The 11,655-nt window shown below is 41.3% G+C and overlaps 2 pseudogenes; one reads left to right on the top strand and one right to left on the bottom strand.

Annotated features, from left to right (window-relative positions):
- The first annotated feature begins 8 nt into the window (after positions 1–8).
- LOC125529570 lies at positions 9–4,603 on the top strand (annotated as a pseudogene).
- Positions 4,604–5,680: 1,077 nt separating this feature from the next.
- LOC125529569 lies at positions 5,681–10,103 on the bottom strand (annotated as a pseudogene).
- Between the last annotated feature and the right edge of the window lie 1,552 nt (positions 10,104–11,655).

Below are 11,655 nucleotides of genomic sequence, written 5' to 3'. Positions count from 1 at the left end.
GTGAGCGTCGTGATAGGTACAGGATTGATAGTGTGGTTACCAAGCCAGCCAGACAAACTGTTGATGCCCTTCGCCTGTCAACCTTGTATAAAAAGGCAACCAACCTCGTTGGGACAGACAAGAAGAGCCTTGAGGTAATCAAAATGCTGACTGAGGGTGATCTCTATTGCTGGATTTGGTGGATTAGGAAAGACAACCCTGGCTAATGCGGTGTATGAGAAGCTTAAAGTGCATTTTGATTTTACGGCTTTCGTTTCCGTGTCTCTTAATCCCAACATGGAGAAATTTTTCAAGAGCTTGCTCCATCAACTTCACAAGCAAAAGTATGAGAATATCAACGAGGCTACATGGGGCGAAGCACAAGTCATCAGTGAGATAAGAACATTTCTTGAAAACAAGAGGTACGTATATGCGTGTGTGTTCCTCCCTCATTGTTTTGTATCTGGATGTCACAGGGAAACTGCAGTGCTACAGACTCTGAATTTGCATTTGCTTAGCCCTGATGAAGTAGCTCAATTCTTCTTGAAATCTGATAACTTATATAGACTTTTAAATCTTAATATATGTGTTTTGGTATTAATTGAAGGTACTTGGTTGTTATTGACGACATATGGGATAAATCTGTCTGGGAAAACATCAAATATTCGTTGACAGTGAATGAGCATGCAAGTAGAGTAATCACAACAACTCGCATTCTTAACGTTGCCGAGCAAGCTGGTGATGTTTATCGGCTGGAAGCTCTTTCTGTTGTTGACTCAAGAAAGTTGTTCCACCAAAGAATATATGAGACAGAGAACAAATCACCACCTAATCAATTGTTTGAAATATCTGAGAAAATTTTAAGAAGATGTGGTGGAGTGCCGTTAGCTATCATTACAATAGGTAGCTTGCTGTCCAGCAAAACGGAAAGAGAACATACACATGAGTATTGGTCCAAGGTGTACAAATCATTGGGTTCGAGGTTAGACAATGGTCATGACGATGTGAAGAACATGAGAAGGATATTATCCGTCAGTTACTCTGACCTACCTCCACACCTCAAGACTTGTTTACTGCATCTTAGTTTGTATCCAGAGGATTATGAGATTCAAACTGAACGGTTGATATGGAAATAGGTGGGTGAAGGTTTTGTGAAAAAAGAACATGGGAGGAGCTTATATGAAGTAGGAGAGGATTATTTTGACCAGCTCATTAATAAAAGTTTGGTCCAACCTGTAAAAATCGACAATGGGAATAAAGTACACTCTTGTCGCATACACGATATGGTGCGTGACCTCATCACTTCCTTGTCAACTGAGGAGAACTTCGTAACGAGTGTATCTACCAAGTGTATCTACCAAGTAACCAGTGTATCTACCAAGTAAAATTCGCCGACTGTCCGTCCAGACCGACATCGAAGAGGTTGCTAATCAGCTTCCAACCATGAGTTTGTCCTATGTAAGGTCACTTACTGTGTCTAGTCTCGCTTTCAGTTTGTTGCCAGCACTTCCCGGTTTTCCAATCCTACGTGTGCTGGATTTAACTGACTGCAAGCAAGTGGATAATAATCATTGGAAGGATATATGCAGTTTGTTTCACTTGAGATATTTGAGTTTAAAAGGTACATCTATCACTAAGATCCTGAAAGGTATTGCGAATCTGCAATTTCTGGAAGTGTTGGACATAAGGTCCACTGAAATAGATGAAAAGCTGCCGTCAACCATTATTCAGTTAACACGTCTGTTGTTACTCCACATGCTTGATAGCATCACTTGTGCAGTGCCAAGGTGGATCTGCTCCATGTGTTGCCTCTTTTCTCTAAGTATCAGACTTGAACTGGGAGAGGAGGATCTTCATGTCTTAGGCAGTATACTGTCTCTCAGTGAACTGCACATACAAGTGAAGAAACCTACACAAGGCAGAGATAGACTGCTGGTCATTGACGGTTGCTACCCATTTCAATGTCTAACGAGGTTCAGAGTCGAGAGTGAAACCATGGAGTTACGGTTTGCACGGGGAGCCATGCAAAGTCTCCGAACCCTGCGGTTAGAATTTAAAGATGTGCCTAACTCATTGGTTCGGTTTGGTGCTCCTGTGTTTGGTTTAGAGAATCTCTCTTCGCTTGAGCATATCAATGTTGAGTTCAGAAATGGTAAAGACGGCAATGCGATACGAAATATGAGAAATGCAGTGAACAGAGAAATCTATATGAATCGAAACAAGCCCAAACTGGATTTCCCACAAACAACAGGGGTAAGTATACTATTTCACACATTCAAGCAACACATGTGTGTATGTGTGTGTGTATTCATATCCTTGTGTATTTTTTTTACCTTATAGGAGTATAAAATAGGTGATATTATTTTCTTGCTTCTCTTTGTTTGCACTTATATAATTTTAACTTGTTATATCAGTCATTTATGCATTTCAAATATTCGTCATCTAGTGATTTTTTTCAGAACTCACCAATTAAGTTTTTATTACATTGTATTTGTTTATCAAAATTTATGCAGTTTGCTCTTCTCATTCTTTATCCATTTTAATGATATAATATCGACAAACTGTACCGGGATCAACTCTATTCCACCATAACGACCTTAGATCCTTCCTAAATATGAGTCAAGTATTTACCTCTTAGCGGGGCAGAGAATATCAATTAGATTTTTCCCATTGTTCTTAAGAGGAATTAAATCATAAGAAATAAATTATTTATAACTTTGAGCCTGCTCTTAATTTCCTGTTACAGTAACAAAATGTTTCCATCACACGGGTTTTTTCTGTCATACAGGATTTGTTATTTACAAATAGTTTGTGAGAAAGAAATGCACTCATGTTCTTGATAACATTATGTAATTTTATCTTATTAAATTACTTATTTATGCATTCCCAATATTAGTCATTCACTGATTTTTATAAGTCTACATTAGTTCATTTACTTTCTTCACTAATTGTAGTTTTGTTTGGCATCATTTTTCTAATGAAAGTATATGCAATATGTACTTCTCATTTGTGATCCATTTTAATGATAATAATGGTGAATCCTTTTTGGATCAATTGTCTTGCACCATGGGTGGTGGACTTACCGGAACGAATCTGGACCACCCTTCTTAAGCCTGTGTGGTGGGGAATTCCAACCATAACACCTTATTGAGTTTAGTATTACACCTTATGAGTTTAATATTAATGCTTTGCACATCGTTCAAACGAGGAAATAATAATAAGGGAATAATGGCTTTATAACAATAGCCTGGTCATAATTATTTCAGAAATTGTTTCCATTGCAAAAAAAAAATCACCAGATAAAATAATAATAATAATTCTATCGTACAAGATTTGTTAGATGGAAACAACTCAGAAAATAATGTTCTTTATAGTTACACTTTTTTCTGTGTATAAAAGAAACACGTGATTAACAACCCATGTACATCCATTTTTTTTGTGAAAATGTACAACCCATGTATTTTTTGTGAAAATACCCCATCTTTGATGGATTTCATGACCGTCTGTGTGAATAAGCTCAGGGGACCTGAGTTTGAAATCTGCTGCGTTGCCAGATCTAGTCTCAGAAGCACCATCTCAAGCTCAGTAATGTGTTGCCACTGTACTTGGGGATGACATAATTAAATATCTTTACATTCTTTTTAAAACATGATACATGTAGCATGTTTACATTGCTAAATTGCTCTCGATCAATGAAAGGATAAGATTAAATTCTCATCATTTTTGGCATGGTAGTTTTTTTCCGACTCCTCAGTCGTCTAAGAAGATTGAATCACATTTACACTGGCAAAGTACACAAAAAAACCACAATGTCATGTTTTGTTGATTGCCTATCGAAATGTTTTCTGCTGATCACATTAGAACATAGGCACTGTAAAATCATTATAATGTTTCCTACTGTTATGTCATGACAGGAAATCGCTCTTGATTTTGTTCTCTACGTGCAGAAGATGAGAAAGGTACAACTCAACATCCTCTCAAAACATTATATCCATATTAGGCCAATCAATATAAAATGGACAAGAGGCTTTTCTATTCAAATAAAGTCTTTTGATCAAGGATCAATTGGCAAATTGGTGTAGTGCGGGAGCAGAACATGCGTAACTCTATGTCTGGAGAGTATGCTTTATTAGCCTTTTATGTCTAGTTCTCTTTTTGCGCTTGAAACTCCTTAATCAGTGAAAAATGCAAACCTTTTGCTATGTTTCTTTTAAATCTTTCCGATAACTTTAGTGTGGCCTCACTCAATTTTTGCTGGAGACTTGCTATTCAATGATTAGTTATCGGTAAATTAGTGGTGGTTAGTGATCCATACATTTTTCGTGGGTATTAACCCCATGTCGAAATTGCAACAACATGTTGATTGTGTTATTAACATTGCATTCATTCGCAGAAACAAAACGAAAGAACAACATGCATGATAGCGTAGTACCAGCACCTTGCTATTTATGTACACATGGACTTGTGGATTCATAGGTTGAAGCTAAATCAAATCTTCAAATATTTGCAAATATTTTGTTTGTCTGCAAGCTACATATTGAATATGTCATTTGGTCAGTGGCGGCATGAGCTAAGGGCGGCAAGCAGGGGGTCTGAGCGGGAGGTCTCTGGAGCTGAGAGCTAGCTGTCGAAGCTTAAATAAACCTGTCTTTTCCTAATCGGGCTAGCACTAGGAAATGAGGCTAGGAGATAACCAGCTGAGAGATCAGTCTGGACGAAGACTGTCTACGTGCTCCTGCTCCATCGTGCAGACTGCACAATTACAACTTGGACACCTGAGCGTTAGCCACCTGAGAGAGTTCATAATAAAGGTTCAGCCAGAACCAAGTTCAGGATGTCAGCCAAGATGAGTAGGATGCAGACTTGGACACCTGATCGTCGGCCTAATGAACCGTACTCCCTCTGTCCCGAAATAAGCGTCTCAACTTTGTACCAGATTTGGTACAAAATTGTACTAAGCTTGAGACACTTATTTTGGGACGGAGAGAGTATTCCTTAGACTGATTTGTATTACTTCAAGAAACATCGATGAACCAGTTACTTCAAGAAACATCGATGAATGTAAAAGAATGTGACTTGTTTTCCGATCGATTGATAACATTAATTAGTTGATGAACATAGCATGGCACGTACATTTGAACCGCTATTGGTTGAGGAACATGTTTCACAGGCATAGATTTTGAGGTATCAAATAGGGGGAGAGCATTGGGGGTAAAGTTTGTTTTCTCGGATATACCTGTTCTTCTACCCAGAGTGCTCTGGGTGGTGCACTGGCTGATGTTATGACTGATCTAGGATCATCGGGCAGTTTCTTGGCTGAATGAGGTGCTACAATCCCACAGACCAGGCATTTATATGCACTTATATCCCATTAAATATACTTCATCAGCCACATCATTGTGCAGGCATTGTAGCATCGGTCTCATGAATTGTATTACTTGCAATGAACTGTGTGTATTGCACTTACAATAAGTCAATAGACTGGTGTGTCCATTACTACAGTTACGAGAACTCAATTGCTGCTGCTTCTGACTGTTTGATTGTTGATTACAACTGAATGCAATTACAAGGATTCAGGAGCTACTGACTGTCTGTTGCTTACTTGCTTACAACCAACTTCCGTTACAAATATTCAGATGCTGCTGAAATATTTAGCAGCACAACCATATTTTCCATGGATGAAAAAAACCCGATGCATTGATCAACGCTGCCGAACCCCCAGCCTTGCTGCCCTGGAAGCAGAGCAATCCTTCTTGATGTTCTTCAGCTTCACGACCACTTCGTCCATGCTTGCCCTATGGTCAGGTGAGTCGCTCGAACACTCCAGGCCCAGCTCAAATGCCGATACAAGAAAGTTTGTGTTGGAGGCGGTGGAAGGCGATGCCGATGGAGGAATATTGGTTTGCTGATGAAAGCCATGGCTGCTTATCTCTTCACCCTGCAGCAGCTTCTCATCAACGACAACGACGAGCCTTGCTGGAAATGCTTGGGAAACCCACTGCCTGAGGCTGGATTTCCGTGAAGCCTTCCCCATGTATGCAAGCTCTGTTCAAAGAAAAAAAAATCATTAGGATGAGCTAACCAAAGTGATAAGCTAACCCATGAAAAAAAATCATTGAGATAGTTGTGCCTTTGCAAGGCTTGCTGGCACGTGGTAGCAAGTACGTACCTGGGGCCATGTACCCGATTGTCCCTGGCATACTTGCTGAGATCATGGAGTTGTCATTGCCAAGAAGTAACTTCGCAATGCCAAAGTCAGCGACGTGCACCGTCATGTCCTCATCAAACAACACATTGCTAGGCTTCAGGTCACAGTGTAGGACAACTTGACCGTGATGATGGTGCAGATACTCCATTGCCTCCGACACACCAAGCATAATGTCCAGTCTCTTGATGAATCCTAGTGGTTCACTATTTCCAGAGTGCAATTGTGCCTCCAAGCTACCATTGGGCATGTACTGGAGCAGCAGAGCTCTGAAATCCAAGTTGGAACAGGTATTCAGTATCTGTATCAAGTTGCGATGCCGAGCCATCCGCAACACTTGACATTCAGTATCAAAGCTCCTCACGGCCTGCTCAAAGTGCATGTTGAGCACTTTTATCGCGACCACCAAACCATCATCCAGTTTGCCCATGAAAACTTTGCCAAAACTTCCAACTCCAAGTAGGTTGTCCATGTTGAAATTTTCAGTGGTACGAACAATCTCATGGTAGGATACTAATCTATGGCTGGTCGGATCAGCCATACCAAGAGAAGTCGTAACATTTGGCTGCTGCTTATTTTTCTTTCTGAACATTAGGCATAAGACAATTGTTATAACCCCAACTGTTATTATGACAGTCGGGAGCACAAATCTTAGCAAGTGTCTGTTGGTTGGGTGAGAACCGCCAAGGCATGGTGAAAATCCAAGACGCAGGGCACCACACAATCCGGCATTTCCCATCAAAGATTCCGCACTGATATTTGAGAAAATACCTCCATCTGGTATTTCACCTTGGAACTTATTGAAAGAGAGGTTCAATCTAGTCAGAGAAGTAAAGTTGGCCAGATACTTCGGAATAGTACCAGAAAGGTTGTTTAAAGATAGGTCCAATGCCCCTAGGTTAACTAACTTTTTGAAAGATTCTGGGATTGGACCTTGCAGCTTGTTGTGTGATAGATCAAGGTAGCTTAACAGTCCATGTTGTCCAAATGAAGTCGGAAGGCTACCAACCAAGCTGTTGGCAGATATATCTACCGTGTCTATTGCTTCCATGGAACCAAGATCAGAGTACAATTCACCGGTGACGGAGTTGTTAGATAGAAATAATTGACGAAGGTTACTGAGGTGGAATAAGCTTTCAGGTATGGTTGAAGACAGCTGGTTATATGCTAGTGAAATGATTTCTAGCATACTTAGATTACCAATACCATTTGGTATGGCACAAGAAAAATTATTGTCTTGGAGAGATAATATGTGCAATCTATTTAAGGTACCAATTTGTGATGGGATTGAGCCAGAAAGGCTATTCCCGGTTAGGTCAAGTGCCTCGAGATTCTCCAATAGTGTTATGGATTCAGGGATTATGCCTCTTAGTTGGTTTTCATAAAGGATTATTACATTTAGATCACTTAGATTTGATATTGGTGCTGGAAAACCGCCAGTTAATTGATTAGTGCCTGCATCAAAGTGTGTCAAGCTTCTAGAGAGGTTTCCAATGTGATCAGGAATGATCCCGGTGAACGAACAGTTGTATATGGCAAGGTATCGGAGTTGTCTGCAGTTGGAGAAAGTGGCCAAGAAATCAAGTGTTCCCTCAAGAGGATTGCTTCCAATATCAAACCACTCAAGGGCTCTGAGGTCCCCAATAGATTTTGGGACTGGTCCAGTTAAATAGTTTGATTCTAGTAATAGTCTAGAGAGTTGGGATAGGTTACCAACAAAAGCTGGAAAGGACCCTGTCAATTGATTTTCTGAAAGGTGTCAAAGCGTGAGTTGACTCATTTGTCCTAATTCATCCGGAATCTTTCCACTCAGACTACAACGTGAGAGGTCAAGCACACTGAGCATAGTCAAATTGCTGAGCTCACTTGGAATTGAACCGATGAGGTCATTTCCACTTAAATTAAGGACAGTGAGATGCAACAATTTACTGAGCCATGTTGGGACGAAGTCTGCAAAGGAGTTTTCGGATAGATAAATATCTCTGAGGTGTTTACATGATGCAAGTCCTGATGGAATTCGACCTGTGAAATTATTGCGACCAACAAGGAACCGTTGCAACATGGGCAAACTAAAGCTTTGGTTGCTAGGGATGGATCCTGTTAAGTACCGATTGCCCACGAGGCTCATAATCTGTAATCTGGACATGTTGAAAATTGTTGGAGGTACTGGACCAGAAAGCTGATTTGCTTGCAAGTTGAGGTACTCAAGCATGGGACAGGAAGCAATACCGGGTGGTATTGGCCCTGATAGGCTGTTGTTCCCAAAGCCAAGACCAACTAACAGAGGCGTGTTGTTGAACAATTGATTATGTATTATGCCACTTAAGTAGTTTGTCCCAAGCTGTATGTGCCTAAGATTGCCCAAGTTGTGACAATCCGTTAAGGCCAAGATCAAGAACGACGAGACGACTGAACCTTCCAATATCAGGTGGGATGGATCCTGTGAGGTTTGTGTTCGTGAGGTTTAGGACATGGAGGAAAGAGAGATTACCAAGATATGGAGAGACCGCCCCTTGGAGTGGCATGCCAGGTAGGACCAGAGCAGTGACGCGCTGCCTATGCCGGCTGCAAGAGACACCAACCCAGTGACAGAAGGATGTGCCCGTGGTCCAGTTTGCATGAAGAATGCCAACAGGGTCGGAGAGCTGCGCCTTGAATGCAAGCAGCGCAGCAAGGTCAGTGTCATTGTTGCTAGCGAGGGAAGGAGCAGCGAGCATGGTCGCTGGCAGCAAGAAGATTAGTGCGAGTATCATGAGGGGAAATGCCATGGCCATGGGCAGTGCTGGGTGCTCTCGCACTATGTAAGAGCTTGGGATTTGTGGAGAGTGTTATATGGCTGCTGCTATTGCTACATGGTTTACTTATAGAGCTCTTCCATGGTAGTACATCATGAGCTTAATCCTAGCCAGTGACTGGAAAAGGTTGATAAGAAAAGTAAGGCATTGACTCCATGTGTTGACCCGCAGTTGGCCACTGTGGTGGTCTAGTCTTTGTTTAGTTGTTGGAAACCAGGATGGGTAGGCTAAGGATTGACTAACTAGTGACCATGCGGGTGTTTCCCATTCAGATTGAGTGGTATGTTTGAAGGAAGTATCAATCAAGATATTGTTTGATAGATCTGTTTGGCAACTTCCATTCCATGTGGTTGGAATGAAAGGAAATTAGGAAGTGGTGGAGTTGATGATAAGGTGATGTTTATTAATAATTTGAAATCAAATCATATAGTTTTTTTAATAAGAAACGAGAAATTATTCCTTTTGTGCCTCCATCGATATATTTTTCAAGTAAAAGCTTATGAGCAGCAACCATAAGTACTCTCTTCTTAAATAGAGTAGGCCAAACTTAACAACGACAACATACATCATTGTCAAATCCTGCAATCAGGAATTTGGCAGCCATGTATATGTTGTCATTGGTTTAGTCATATTTGTCGCATGTTCACACTTGATGACAGCTTGGACTGCATGGTTTTTTCCGTTGTCTGACTCAAGATTCTGACAGATTGTGAGATGAACTCTGCCCACACTAGACATCAACTTGTAATTGTGAAGTGGACTAGTAGTATTGCATAACTACCTCCAAAAATGAGACTAGATATTAAGTTGATGCACAAGCTGCAGTTGGTTGTTTGTCTTATGCATTCTAGTGATATTTTTCACAGAAATGAAAGATGTTATCGTCCATCGGGGCTGTCGGAAAATCAGATGTCACTACCCGATTGGAAATCCCAGTGGCAGAAGGATGTGGCGGTTGTCTAGTTTTGTCCAAGAATGCCAATAGGATCGGAGAGCTGCGCCTTGAACTCGAGCAGCGCGGCGAGGTCAGTGCCATTGTTGCTAGGAAGGGAAGGAGCAGCGAGCACAGGCGCTGGCTGCAAGAAGATTAGTGTGAGTATCATGAGGGGAAATGCCATGGCCATGAGCAGTGCTGGGTGCTCTCGCACTATGTAAGAGCTTGGGATTTGTGGAGAGTGTTATATGGCTGCTGCTATTGCTACATGGTTTACTTATAGAGCTCTTCCATGGTAGTACATCATGAGCTTAATCCTAGCCAGTGACTGGAAAAGGTTGATAAGAAAAGTAAGGCATTGACTCCATGTGTTGACCCGCAGTTGGCCACTGTGGTGGTCTAGTCTTTGTTTAGTTGTTGGAAACCAGGATGGGTAGGCTAAGGATTGACTAACTAGTGACCATGCGGGTGTTTCCCATTCAGATTGAGTGGTATGTTTGAAGGAAGTATCAATCAAGATATTGTTTGATAGATCTGTTTGGCAACTTCCATTCCATGTGGTTGGAATGAAAGGAAATTAGGAAGTGGTGGAGTTGATGATAAGGTGATGTTTATTAATAATTTGAAATCAAATCATATAGTTTTTTTAATAAGAAACGAGAAATTATTCCTTTTGTGCCTCCATCGATATATTTTTCAAGTAAAAGCTTATGAGCAGCAACCATAAGTACTCTCTTCTTAAATAGAGTAGGCCAAACTTAACAACGACAACATACATCATTGTCAAATCCTGCAATCAGGAATTTGGCAGCCATGTATATGTTGTCATTGGTTTAGTCATATTTGTCGCATGTTCACACTTGATGACAGCTTGGACTGCATGGTTTTTTCCGTTGTCTGACTCAAGATTCTGACAGATTGTGAGATGAACTCTGCCCACACTAGACATCAACTTGTAATTGTGAAGTGGACTAGTAGTATTGCATAACTACCTCCAAAAATGAGACTAGATATTAAGTTGATGCACAAGCTGCAGTTGGTTGTTTGTCTTATGCATTCTAGTGATATTTTTCACAGAAATGAAAGATGTTATCGTCCATCGGGGCTGTCGGAAAATCAGATGTCACTACCCGATTGGAAATCGCCTGCGCGTGGTCGCCCCGCCGCAGGCCGCCGACCGAGGAGGCGCTCGGCTTTAGTTCTCCTGCACGCTGGGAGCATGATTCACAAACGAGCGAACGGGTGGGGGTGGTCGCGAAGCGGAGGAAGGTGCCCGTGATGCTGGGACTGAAGAGAGGTTGCCCACAGAGGCACCGAAGGCGTCCGGAGCCCGGAGAGAAAGTGTTGATAGGTTTTGACGAAATTTTTTTTATGAAAAAATTAGAAAAAAAAACAAAACCGGGAGCATGGTTCTTTTCCATTTCCGAAAAAGGCACGGCCGTGCCTACTGTTAAAGCAAAACCGTGCCTCCCGCAGAAGAAAAAAAACCAAAAAACATGTTTTTTTTTGTTTCTGTGAGGTACGGCCGTACCTCTCGCGAAAGCAAAACTTTGCTTCTCAGAAAGAGGAAAAACAGAAATGTACTTTTCTTTTTGAGATGCACACAACGCAACTACTGAGCCCATTAGTTGTTCTCCAGCCCAGTCATCTTCTGAGCCCAGTCACCAAGCAAATTAAAGACATACTTGACTCACTTGAGTTTAAATCAAGGTCATGGTCAAGGTCTTGCGTCTAGGTAGAAC

This window comes from Triticum urartu, unplaced genomic scaffold (genome assembly GCF_003073215.2).
Source record: "Triticum urartu cultivar G1812 unplaced genomic scaffold, Tu2.1 TuUngrouped_contig_5697, whole genome shotgun sequence".
In the NCBI taxonomy this organism is placed as follows: domain Eukaryota; kingdom Viridiplantae; phylum Streptophyta; class Magnoliopsida; order Poales; family Poaceae; genus Triticum; species Triticum urartu.
This window is presented reverse-complemented; position numbering and strand designations above follow the sequence as displayed.